The sequence below is a fragment of the Trichomycterus rosablanca genome, chromosome 4 (assembly GCF_030014385.1).
Source record: "Trichomycterus rosablanca isolate fTriRos1 chromosome 4, fTriRos1.hap1, whole genome shotgun sequence".
NCBI classification, from domain to species: Eukaryota; Metazoa; Chordata; class Actinopteri; order Siluriformes; family Trichomycteridae; genus Trichomycterus; species Trichomycterus rosablanca.
Genome location: NC_085991.1, coordinates 17322071 through 17336559, shown reverse-complemented (window position 1 = coordinate 17336559; position 14489 = coordinate 17322071).

Here is a 14489-nt window from a genome sequence, read left to right as displayed (position 1 = left end):
TCTGTAAAGGCTACTGGCAAGTTCCACTGAGTCCAGAAGTTAGGGAACTTACAGCCTTTCGAGTTCCTTCAGGATTATACCATTTTTTGGTTATGCCGTTTGGTCTCCATGGGGCAGCGGCAACTTTTCAAAGACTGATGGACGGTCTCCTGAAGGACACGGAATACTTTGCGGCAGCTTACATTGACGATGTGAGTCATGGGATCAGCATGTGCGACACGTCGGAGAGGTACTCCAGCGCATTAGCAAGGCAGGTCTCACTGTGAATTCCAGCAAGTGTCTCCTGACGAAAGGGACAGTTTCCTACCTGGGATACGTCCTGGGAGGTGGGGTCGTCCGGCCTCAGGTTGACAAGGTGGAAGCAGTGAAGAGGTGTCTTGCACTGACCACGAAAAGAAGGGTCAGATCCTTCTTGGGTCTTGCTGGATGGTACCGCCGTTTTATCCCTAATTTCTCCAAAAGAGCAGCAGTTTTAACAGACTTGACCAAGAAGGAAATGCCACAAAAAATCAAGTGGACTGCAGAATGTGAGTCAGCGTTCCAGTACTTGAAAGACTGTTTGTGTAGTGAACCGGTTTTGCACAGCCCTGACTTCAGTAAACAATTTGTGGTGCAAACTGATGCATCAGGACGTGGACTTAAGGACGGTGATCTTAAACCCATTCTCTACATTAGTCGGAAGTTGTTTCCGAGGGAGTTGAATTACTCCACTGTGGAGAAGGAAGGTTTGGCTATAAAGTGGGCATTAGATTCGCTCAGGTACTACCTGATAGGGACTGAGTTTGTTTTAGAGACTGACCACAGATCACTGCAGTGGATGGCGAATATGAGAGACACGAATGCCAGAATTACACGGTGGTATTTGTCCCTGCAACAGTTTAAATTTGAGGTGCGATACCGTAAGGGATCTCAGAACACCACTGCGGACTTTCTGTCTCGTCACGGCGAGTAGTGACGATGTTATGGGGGGGGGGGGGGGGGGGGGGGGGGGTGATGAAGACAGCTGTTGTCTTCATCCCCAGTTATACTTACTTGTCATACTTACCTTTTATGCTTACCTGTCCTACACACTTATCATACTTACCTGTTCTACACACTTATCATACTTACCTGTTATACTTACCTTAATCCATGTACCAGCGGGAGTGTAAGTGTGCTCTGGGGAGAGCTGAAAGGGCCCTCAGCTACCTCAGGGTGGGGGGTGGTGATATGGGTAAGGCTGGGGAAAGTAAAAGGATATTTTTATTAATTAATTATTGTGTAATTGCTTAAAATTTATTGTCGACATTTGTTTAAGTTTTGTTTTGTATGTTTGTTATTGTTTGGTGTAACATTTGTTTTCTTTGTGTTGTTTTAGTTGTTCTTCCCCTAGTTAAAGGAGAAATGGTTTATTCCATTAGAAAAGGGGAGGAGTTTAACTGCTAAAAGGTTAGAGGGGGGCTGGCTGCGAGAGGACCCACCTGATATTGAGGTTGGCGTCTAGTCAGTATGTAAAGAACCTGAACTGCTTTAGTCAGGATTTTTTTTAAAACCACGTTTGATTTCCGTTTTGTACAGTTTTTGTTGTTGTTTGTATTGGTATTCACGCACAGGAAATAAAACGCTCACTAAAAACCTACCTGCTCTGTCTACCCTGCTTCCTTGCCACACGGTCATTGCTACCCGCTGACTTCGTGTCCCTACACCTAGGGTTCGGCGAGGCAGCGTCACAGACGTATCAGATATTAAACTGATAAGAACAGATTTTTTTTTTTATTAGAAAAACAATTCACATTTCCATAATAACATCATCTCACAATTTTCAAAAAAACTTGAAACAAAGTTCATACAATAACACAATATTTCATTTGGTTTACATTTGTCTTTTTAAATAAATCAAAGCTTGTTCTGTTGCGTTATTTCAGCATTAATCTTTTGCATGCAACCAAAAACAATACATAACAGAAAACATTCGCCTTTTTGTTTAAACGCTATTTCTTTTCTTTATACAGTGTTTTATTTTTTTCTTCATATTTCTTGTTCTGGTTGTGCTACCTTCCTGTATCTGGCTAGGAACTCTCGGAAGAGGCCCTCCGGTGTAACTTGTGGCTTCTTTTTTTGTACACATCTGCATCTACCCCTCCACAACACCACCTTAGCCGCTGAGACCACTGCCCACAGAGCTTCGGTTCCCCTAGCTCTCACACCATAGAGAACGAGGCTTCGGTTTATGTCCGCCTCATTTTCTCTTTGCCACCACTCTGCAATTCGTTCCCAGTAAGTCCTTGCTATAGGGCATGACCACAGTGCATGCTCTATGCTTTCTGTTCCTCCACATCCTACCGGGCACTGTGATGTTCTGCTTCGCCCATGCCTGTGTAATCTTTCTCTTACTGGTAATCTTTTTAGTGCCGCAAGCCAGTGCAGATCTCTGCTGGCTCCATCTAACCACTTGGGTTGTAGAGCCACCCAGTCAACCTCTCTCGTTGGTTGCTCCAGCCCTAGCTTTTTTACATGCTCTTCTTTCCACTGTCTGTACAACTGCCTGTGGTCTAAAATTAGCTCATTTGTTGTGCACCACTTGTGCTCCCGGACGAAACTTACTGCCTCTCTGTAGTGTTCAGGGAGATCCTCTGACCATGGCTCCATTCCCCTCCAGGGGACCACCTCTCTCAACGGAAAACCAAACCAAAACTTAGCGAACAAAGTTGCTAGGTGTCCCCCTGACCCCTTCACCAGCCTTGCTAGGTTTGATTTGTACAAGGATCTTAGTTTGAGGGGCCCACATATTACACCTCTGCCTGCCTTCGCTATCTCTTGATACATTACTCCTCTTGCCACCCACTCACATCCACCTTTCCAAATGAACCTGAAGACCATGCGCTCAAGTCTTCTGCTTACCCCATACGGGATCGGGAACGCATAAGCCATGTAGATAAGGCTAGACATTATGTTGCAGTTCACTGCAACGACTCTCCCTGTTAGGGACAAATCCCTCGCGATCCATCTTTCAGCTCTAACCTGTGTCTTGACTAATGCTTCCTCCCAGTTTTTCCTTGCACTGCTTTCTTTCCAGAATTTAATCCCCAAAATTCGCATGCCGTCCTTACATAAGGGATATTCTCCCGGGACCCTTTCCCTGCCCTGCCATGCGCCCACACACATCACGGCCGACTTATTCTTGTTGATGCGTGCTCCCGTCGCCTTAGTAAACGACTGCATGATTTCCTCCACTGTTTCAAAGTCTGACTCTTCCCCCAGGAATAATGTCGTGTCATCCGCATATGCAGATACCTTAGCCCTCGTCCCCTTGCCCCCTGGAATATGAAGTCCTCTAAGTCTAGCCTCTGCTCTGAACCGGGATATTAGTGGTTCCAGAAATAGGACGTACAGCAACGGGGACAATGGGCACCCCTGCCTTACCCCTCCTACCTGTCTTACTTGTTTGGAGTAGTAGCCATTTACTCCAATCCGACTTGCCGCTCCCTCGTACAACAAGCGCACTTGTGCAATGTATGCCTGCCCGAAACCCATCCTCTCCATTGTGGCGAACAAATACTTATGGCTGACTCGATCAAATGCCTTTTCCTGGTCAATTCCAAGGAGTGCCAGGGGCACCTTTTGCTGCTGGGCCCACGCAATTGCGTCTCTTATCAGTGCTATGTTCATTGCACTCGACCGTCCTGGCACTCCGCTCGTCTGGTCCGGATGGATTACTCTGGCCATCACCCCCCTCATCCGCCTAGCTAAGACCTTTGCCAGGATTTTATAGTCTGTCGTTAGATTTGTAATCGGTCTCCAGTTAGCTAAGTCCGTTCTGTCTCCTTTTTTTGTGGATTAGTGTTACATGGCCTGTCCTGAGGGACAGAGGCAATTTTCCATGTCTCTCGGCTTCTGTGTACACTTCTAACAAATCTGGACCAATCTGGGGCCAAAAGGCCTGATACCACTCTTTTGGGAGCCCGTCGCCCCCCGGTGCTACCGCTCCCTTTAGTGAGCGCATGGCCCTCTCCACTTCTTCCAAACTAATCTCGATCTCCAACTCTTGCCTTTCCTTCTCATCAAGTCTTTGCCCTAAAGCCTCCCAGAAGACCTCAGCTTCCCTCATATTTACCTTCCTTTCTTGGAATAGGTCCTCGTAAAACCTTTCTACTACCTTAAGCATTTCTCCTGTTGTTGTGGCGCACGCATCACCCGTCCTCAGTCCTACCATATGTGATTTCTTTTGTCTTTTCTTCACCTTATCAAAGAAGTATTTAGTTGGTTTTTCGTCCTGCTGTAATCTGTACTGTCCCATCTGTACACAATAGCTACGTGCCTTCTCAACAAAGTGGTCTTGCATATTTCTACTTGCCTCCTTGATTCCTGCTGTATCTTTTGTGGCCCAAGCTACCTTCAAATCTTTTGACCACTGGGCTACGTCTTTCTTTTCCTTTTTTGCCGTCTCCCTTCCCCACATTTGGCAAAAAGAGGCTACTCTAATCTTGAGGTTTTCCCACCACTCACTATAGCTACTATACAATACATTCAGGGCTCTCCAGCCAGCACACATGGTGCGGAATTTTTCACAGAAGGAGCTATCTTTCAGGAACGTTGTATTTAGTCTCCACATTCCAGGTCCCCTTCCCTTATTTTCTACTTCGACCACTGCCTTCACTAGGCAGTGATCTGTGCTCCAGGACTGACTTGCACCTGCTCTACTCTTAAGTTCTCTGGCAGAAAGATGTAATCTAGCCGCGACGTATCCCCCCTACTGTTTCTCCAGGTTATTTGATCTTCCCCTTGCTTAGCTGCCTTGGCAGCATCCATCAGCCCTGCTTCTGTTACAATTCGGTCCAGCTCCTTTTCTCTTTTTAAATTTACGTTAAAATCTCCTCCCATCCATACTTGCCTGTTTGTGTACTTTAAGGGTTCCAGTGCCTGGAAAAACCCCGCCCTTTCTCCAGACACCGCTGGCGCGTACACACATATGGATCTAAATTGCAGTCCCCTCCATTCTCCATCCACCATCAAAATCCTCCCTGGCACCACTGTTATCACTTCACTGACCTCAAACTCCTGTGTCCCAAACACTATTCCCACACCGTCCCCTTTTCCCTCTCCTGCCCCCCATACCGACGGTCCCCTTTCCCAGCCTTCTGAGAAGCGAGTCTCATCTTGGCCTGGGCGTAGATGGCACTCCTGGACAAACAAGACATCAAAAGGTATTGTTTCTAAGGTCTTAAATATCGCTGCTCTTCTGATACCCTGCCTCATCCCTCTCACATTCAAGGTTGCTATTTTTAACAATGTTTGCCTTTTGCTTAAATCTAGTTTACCTTAACTTTTCTCTTACCTTTTTCATCACCCTTCCCCCTCCCTTTCTTACCATACTCCTGTAGCGGAAACGTGATTGAAAGACTTATTACTGGATTAAAACTGGACATTGTCTTCAATTTCTCTGCATATTGAGATCTCCAATGACGGTTTATCTCCAGAGACTGTTTGTGACATTCCCCCTGGGAATGTCTCCGAGTTTACAACCCCAGAGGGAACCATAAAAGGCCTTTGTGACCTGGACCGTTACTCCCCAGGGGATCTTTTATGACTGATCAGAGCTCTATAATTGCCAAGGTAATCTGTGGCCTTAAGCAGACCGGGGCATTAAGGTCAGCTTTCGGGTGCCGGCAAGTCTGGCCAAATGCCACCATTAAACCCTGATTGTTTACACTTAAAGGATGCTAAAGACATAAAGCCACTTTTACGAGTCCAGAGGCCCGAGACAATGTGTGTCCACACACACACACACACACACACACACCCACACACACTGGAATTCAGAGACTGGAACAATATGGAAAATGAACTAAAATAAGTTCATTCTAACCAAAGGACCTTCTTACAATTACTTTGACAAATTTGTATGTGTTATGATACAAGTGACGGGTGGCTTCGTTTGTTCTATTTACTCTTCATGGACCTCATACCAGTGTTAAAGATGTGAAGACCCATACTGTATGCTTTGATTCAATGTGTGTGATTTTTTGGTATGTGGTACTGGCATAATCCATGAATGACTTAAGATTTTCTTGTATAATTTTAGGTACTATTAAGAGTTGAGTTAGAAAACTTCCACAAAGATCTAACTTTTACAAACTTAATTTGTAAACTTAATCAACTCATGTATTGTTGTATCTTAGCGCCACCTGCTGGTTGTCAGTAGTTAAAAGTACATGGTGGGAGGAGCCCTGTCGCCACATGACCTCAAAGAGAAATTTAAACTTATTGGCTCTGCCTTAGGTAACTCCGCCCTTCTTTGAGAGGTTTAAAAACCCAAGGCGGGCCTTTGTTAAAAAAAAAGAAGAAGAGAGAAAGTTTTCCAAGAACAAGGAGAAGATGGAGTAATTGGAGAAAGAGGTCAACCAGGCCTCAGAGAAAACTGCATGGTAGCATGCCTGCTAATCATTAGCATTCGCAAGTTTGGGTTAAACAAAGTTTCGTGCTTGGACAAACAAAGTCCTTATTTGACCGCGTGTAGGAATCCAACCTTTTTGAGCGAATAACACAACTCGTGGTGACTGGAAGAGCCGTACCTGTGGAGAGACTCAGCAAGGAGCATCATTTGGCCCCAACGGACACCTTCGGTACGCGTGTGTGTTCGAGATTTGTCGGTGGAGAGACGTTAGGACCGCAAGTGTTCTACGGATCCAAGGCCGAAATAGAATCAACCAAGACGACCGGCGGCGAGGTGATCTAAACTGGGGTATTCCGCTTCTTCCTCCTACGGCTTATGGCTCCAGGTGACACGGTTTATGTGCTCTTGTTAAAAAAAGTTGGGTTTCACTACAAATGTTCTGTTCGTTACACTATTTTCGTATACTCTTTAATTAGATCTTAGAAGGGTTTCCTTCCATCATCCCATCGTAAATCTCAAACTAATTTTATATAGTAGTCCATCTAACAATGTATGCATGAATCTTTAGGTATTTAGGTAGTAAGCATTGTATTCTTAGTTTTATTGTTCTTTTAATAAACATTATCGTTTTATGCAACTTGGCACAGTGTTTTTAATTGCTTTGAGGCGAGGAATAGTCCATTTGAAAGAACTTACAATCAGAGGAAAGAGACTTGTTTATGTATGATATATTAAAACTTAGGTTCCCAGCGGTCAACCTTTAAATCCAAAATCGCTGGTGGTGCTCCGTTATAAAGGCTATTAATTATATAATTAATTAATTATCTAATTAATTAATCGATCATTATTTTAATCCAATTAATACTACATTATTTGGTGCCCCGTGTGAGGAAATGGAAATCAAATCTAGTAATTAAAATCCACGTGCTCAATACATGCTGATAAACCTGCCCAAATTAGGATTTGAGTGTGAGATGCGTGACATTCTAAATGTGATTAACATGCGTGAAACATTGAACTAAACCCTGCTGAACTGCGATTGAACTCCACTATAAGCTGTGAGTTAAATGAAATTAATGCTTATAGAAAACTCTTCTTGTTCATATTAAACACCTCCATGTGTGTTATAACGAACACAGCTGTGTGTTGTGTTAAAGCGAATGGTTTGCACTAAACGTGCTTGAGTTCGCTTATGTGTGTGCGTCACGTTTGATCAAACAAATGACCAAACGTGCTTGAGTTGGCTAAATGTGTGTGTGCCTTAAAGTTTTCAGCTTGCTTTGGTTTGCGATATTCCAAATCTTAGTTTAAGTTCTAATAATAATAATAATAATACATTTTATTTATATAGCGCTTTTCAAGATACTCAAAGACGCTTAAGTTCTAGACCAATTATCTGCGAAAATCCAGGCTTTGGTATTAGAGGAATAACTTAGAAAAGCCACACTAGTTAAGCGATAACTTAATAAGCCATAAACTAACGCGTCACGAGATTCTGATTGCATAATAGTGTTAAAGTGGTGTAAAACTTGTTCTCTTAGTGCTGAAATAAGTGAAAAACTCTCCAATCGCGATTGAGTTGGTAAGCTTTATTAATAAAGCTGTGTGTAAGTTGTTTTTAAGCTAACTTTGGCTTTATATCTGTGTTAATGCGTGGTGTTGACCCTTCGGTGGTTCAAGGTGGACTGGGAGAAATCCCATGCTACAGCGAATGACCTTAAAGGGGCGGTGCTTAGTGACGTCAGAGTGACTGACACTTTTGTGCGACGCCCCCTGTCTTGTTGAACATTATTACCCCCTAGTGGTCGACTCGGTAATTGCGCTCCCTATAAGGGTAGATAATTGTACTCAACATTGTCTCCCTCTGTTGGCTAAACAGAGTAATGAACTTGAGCAACAAGTTAGTTTAGTACATTCATGTAAATGTATTTTAATGCTTTAGCAATACTGTAACCACTACAACAGTCATGCTAATAAAGCTCTTTGAATTTAACTAAATTTAATATCACGTGTGACTGGTATTAAATTTGTTTTGTATCCTTAATGAATTGGAAGCCACTGAGTGGTTCAGTTCTATCCTTGAGTTAGGTACTTTGTTGTCTTGTATACCTATCTTAGCTTGTCTTCTTCTAGTAGCGTATGTAGTTTAAAGCGTTCTGTGTCTACATGCTTAATTGAGCCCTTCCGACGAAAAACCGTACATGTGACATTTTTTGTAAAAATCACTTAGGCATGGTATGACATTGTTTGATGTTTTTTATTTAATATTAAGCCAGTCGCTACAACATATTCCGTTAATTAGGGTCGTAATTTAAACTTTAAATTGTGCTCACGCGGAAAAACCGTTTATATCCGCTGCCAAAAATGGACGGACAAGCAGTGGTACTAAGTGCGGCTGACGAAAATCGGTTAAATATAGGGAAAAAAAGAAAGCTAAAAATGAACACTTGGAAAGACAAACAAAGAAAGATGCTACGCAATGCAGGAAAACCATATATTAACAGAAAGGGCGAAGAAAAACCAGGGAAAAATCCACCGAAAGACGTAAGTGGAATAACCGTATAAGTACCTCATGAAGCTGAACGGCTAGACGCTAGCGACTTATTTACTCTACTTATAAAACTACATTCACGTGGCAACATTAATATAACGTTACATTGTGTTTACGCACAAACGATTAGCGTTTATCTGAATGTTACTTGTTTCTAACTTTTGTTGTAATGTATTATGCTCGCAAGGGCAAAGTGTGTGGGAGTGGCTGTAAGCGGCAGTGTGTCAGACTCACTGATACGCGCAAGATACAACTTTTCACGCTGTTTTACTCCAGTACATATGAAAAGCAGCAAGCTTTGATTCTCTCGGGCATGGAACAGGTGAGCCATGTAATTGCAATCTTTAATCAATGCTGACAACTTTGCATATATTGTTACTCCGTTAATGTTGTACATAGGCTGTAAAACAATAATTTAGTAGTAGTAGTAGAACTTTAGGAAATGAAAGTGAAAGTAAAGTAAACGTGAACAGTTACATTGTAAAAACTGTCTGGTTGTGTCTCTGTCCTGAAAAGAATACATGGCATATTGCATTTAAAAGATTCAGGTGATCCTCAAACTAGTTTAGAATATGTATTTTTTTATAGTAGTAGTAAGTAAACACTCAGTCTTGAACACCCCTGCCCTTCAGTCTTCCTTGCTTAAAACAACTCAACTCAGATAAAAGCTTGGTACTGATCTGGTCAGTTGAAGTGTGTTGGCACACAGAAAATAGTGCAGTACATGGGATTTCAGGTCCAGGGATCAGACCCCAAACTGACCTAAGATTAAAATGATGATTTACGTAGTTTAATTTAAGAACAGTAATCATGCTATTAATGTAACATTAGTGCTGCCTGCATTCTAGCACCAAGTGAGGCGAAGACGCTCCAAGGAAAACAGTGAGCACAGAAAACATCAGAGTTTTTTCTATTATATTCAGCAAGCAGGGCAGAGACTAAATGTTTGCAAGACAACATTCATGTCAGTGTATCAGCTGACAAACAGTCACTTACAGGTATGTTAGACTATATAAGCTTTATATTGTTAATTTAATGTTCCTATTAGTAACAATAGAAAATTATATAGACATTATTTTCCTAGTTTATTGTTTGGACAGGTTATTCAGGAAAAGTTGCACAAATGTGAGTTAGTGCAAAATGAAGGACTTGAGTCAGACCAGGCTACTGATGCTAGGTTTCCTTTAGAAGATGGACGAGGCAAACATAAGAATAGGTAATGCACCTTTTACTTGTTATTGTGAGTGTTATAATAAGTGAGTGTATACATTGTAGTGTGCAAAAAAACTGGTACAGATGCAAAAGTGGGCTTGTGGTTAAGGAATGAGCGTTGCGTCCTGAAGGTCCCCGGTTCGATTCCCGGTCCCGCCGATGATATGGCTGAAGTGCCCTTGGGGAAGGCACCTAACCCCTACTGTTCCCCAGGCACTGTGGACAGGCCTGCCCACCGCTCTGGGCACGTGTGCTCACTTCACTAGTGTATGTTTATATGTGTGTGTGTATTTCACTGCACAGATGGGTTAAATGCTGGGGTCAAATTCCTCTGTGTGTAAGCTCACGATCGTGATAGATCACGATCGATCACTTTAAAATACATAGGCTGGTGGTGGCTGCATAATGGTATTGGGTTTGTTTAGCTGGCACCCTGGTACATCTACAAACATCTCTAACAGGTGAACACTATGTGTGCCTTTCTGATGAGTTACATCCGTTCATGTCCTGCATTCATTCAAATGGGTCTGGCCTTTTCCTAAAAGGACAATGCGCCGACAAGCACATGTAGAACGGCAAATTATGGTTAGAGGAACACTCATCTGAGTTTGGGGTTTTGCCATTCCCACCTAAGTGATACTATGCAACGTGCTGTGGTGCAGAATTGTGGACCATTCTGCAGAACGTATGGTGTTTGTTGCCTACAGTCTATTTCCACAAGCTCGTGGAGTCCATGCCCTGTGGGAGACCTCAGTATTAGACTGCTGTACCAGTTTTTTTGCTACTTCAGTGTGTATACTGAGTTGCCAGGTTATTATGTACACATTCCTTCTACGCTCTCTGGCCATTTTATCAGATATTATTTGAGTTGGGTTTAGCTCCACCAATAACAACTCACCTTGCTGATGTACAGTTATAGCATGCAGCCCATTTGTTAATGTGTAGCCATCATCAAGCCCTCCATCAGAAACATAGAAATTTAAAAAGATAATAAATGTTCTGTCTAAATGTTCTGCCATATTTAATTTTTTATGTCTTAGTTTTTCTCCAAATGCTAAACTCAGTAAGTAAATAGAAATGCTCTAAGATTTTCTGAAAATTGTCATGTCTCCTCTGTATTTTGGCCAGGAGTGTTCAAACTTATGCATACAACTAAAATTCTAAAATCATCCTGAACCTAATGCATGTGTATCATATTGACCTTTAGGCAACATCGGATACAGTCTACAGTAAAACAAAGCATCAGTGAGCACATATTGTCTTTTCCAAGGCAGCAGAACCACTATTCGAGACTTAGGGGTGATGTTGAAAGGGAATATTTAAGTCCTGATCTGAATTTACTACATATGTACAAATTGTATAAAGAGAAGAATTCCTTGTCTCCAGCTAAATTCTGGCTGTATCGTGACATTTTCAAGCAGCAGAACCTTACATTTGGCCAACCCAGAAGTGACACATGTTCAAGATGTGATGCTTTTTTTATGAAATTGTCAACTGTGTCATCCGAAGAGGAAAGGAAAAAAGTGTTAACTGAAAGTGAGCTACACCATCGGAAAGCTGAGAAAGCCTACACCCAACTTCAGGCTGATACAGAGTGGGCTAAAGTAAACAGTAATTGCCATGTAATTTGTATTGATTTACAAGGTGTCATTTACACACCCAATCTGACCCATTCCAACATCTACTACCAGAGGCAGTTGGTAAATTACAACTTGTGTATCCAAGAACTTGGGACAGAAGAACCAGCAACCATGTGTGTGTGGCATGAGGGGATTGCACACAGAGGATCTGTTCAAGTTGCTAGCTGTGTTTATAAGTGGGTTCAGACAAATTTTACTCAACTGCCCATATCCAAGGAGCGCAAGCTTGTCGTATATAGCGACAGGTGTTGTGGCCAAAACAACAACTGGAGGATGCTCAATTTAATGTCAATGCTCATATCACGGCATTACTTTACTCAGATTGAACAGAAGTTCATGGTCTCTGGGCATTCTTTTCTTCCATGTCATCGTGCCTTCTCTGTAATTGAAAGAAGACTCAAAGTGTCTACAATTTATACACCCTCTGATGTTACTGAGATAATCAAACAAGCAAGACCACAAAACCCATTCAAAGTCATTGAGATGAAGTGTGATGATTTTAGGCTGCTACCAGACTCTGTCCTTAAACAAATCACTGGACTACAGATCACCTCAGTGATGTGGTTCAAACTGACAGGTATCTGATAATGTAACTATGTGGTACTTCTGCCTTTAGAACATGTTTCATGCACAACATTAGCATTATTACACATAGTAATAATTTTTTTAAATATATTATATATGTGGTAATATAATGTTATAATACTATATAATATACCATTGTATATTATATTAACTTAATATCATGCACTACCACATAGTATATTAGCATACCCCTGTATACATGCACACTATATTATATTTATTTATATTATATTTGTACTATTATATCACACTACAATAGTTTATATATTAGTATATATTAGTTTATACTATTACTGTAACTATAACTATGCCTATTACATTATGCAGCACCTTACAATCTTTACATGTACATACTACTGTCCACCACTTATTTGCATATTTGCACTGCTATTTACTCTTCTGCATACTTGCACTATTTTAATGATTATCAGTCAAGTTTTTTGCTATGTGGATTTGCTACTGGATGCCTTGAGTTTTCCTCTGGGATTTGTAAAGTATCTATCTATCTGTCTGTCTGTCTGTCTGTCTGTCTGTCTGTCTGTCTGTCTAACTATCTATTTAGTCTACTTACTGTATATTCATTTGCAATATGCATTTCAGCTGATGATCCCTGGAATGTGCATACCAGACAGAGCCATAGTCAGTATGAAGGGTGGAAGACATGGGCAGTCACTAAATCAAAACGAGGAGCTAGGCCTCAAGCACCAGTTTTCAGCAGACACTATCCAAGGGCATATGAGAGTTCATTGCCAATCAAGAATGAGAAGCACCAGGACCTCATGACAATGCTGGACTACTTACCAACTTCTGCTCGATCTTTTTATGAATCTCTGGAATGTGAATAATTATCAGATTGATCTAAATTTTACTTAATATTACATTGTTTAATATTAGTTATGTTTCATGGGGGTTTTATTGGGGGTGTTTTATGTATTGTTTATGTAATGTAAAAATCCTAAATTAAATATAGATTATATAGATTTCTATTAAAAAGTTAATCGTGTACAGAAATCACACTCAAAACTGACTGTATATACATTATATGTCATATAAAAGATTAATGGTTAATTAAATGCAAAGAATAAAGGTCAGAACTAATATATTTGTTAATGTCACATATACTGTTTTTCCATGAATTGATTTTGGCAGTGGAGATAAACTGTTCTTCCACATTCTATAAAATAAAACCAATGATATAAAGCACTATTATAAGTGTTATTTCTAATCACCTTCATGAATGAATAAATGCAAGTCTGCATAAAGCACATTTTAGTTTGTTAATGTAAAAAAAGTTGTCCACAGGAAAAAAAAGAAAAAAATAGATTTCTCCCAAACAGGACAAATGGTTGATATATGGTTTTTCGTTGGAAGGGCTCAATTGACTCTGTCTTTTGTCTAGCTATGTCATTGGTTATATTGTTTGATACCTGCTGGTAAATACATCTCTAAATCATCAAAACCTGTAGGTTTTCTTAGCATAAGCCCTAACCTGGGTTAGCCAAACAAGTTGCTGTCGCTGATGCGAGACAACACTTGTGAAATTAGAGATACTTCCTAACTACCCGTGGTAGATGAAGGAAAACATTCAATTTTAATCATTGATATGTGGGCAAGACCATTGTCTCAAAGCTACTTGCTTTAAAACTAAGTGCTTTACATTTGGATGCATAGGTTTGCAGGTGTCACCAATAGATCCAATAAAGCAGACCATACACAGTGTCAATTCTAAAGCAATATGGCAGATGAATTTCAGTCAGATCCCCTCAGTGAGGAGGGTTCTGACATTGAGTCAGTACTGGCTGACATTACTTATGCTTTAGCACCTGATCACATAGAAACTGCCCAAAATGCCAACATGGCTAAACTACAGTCACTGATGACAGACTGCATGGCACAGTGCCTGTCTGGTGACATGTCGGGCAAAGAAATAAGCACCATTTTAGGTAAAATGGCTACCATGCTAGTAACCCAGTCCAAAGAACTGGAACGGGTTAATAGGAAATGCGCAACCTATGAAAAAAGGGACGCATTATCTAAGAATAGGATTAAAGAACTAGAACATCAGGTTGACATGGCAATCACTAAGACTGAACTTCTGCATAGTGTAGAAAGGGAATTGGTAGTAACC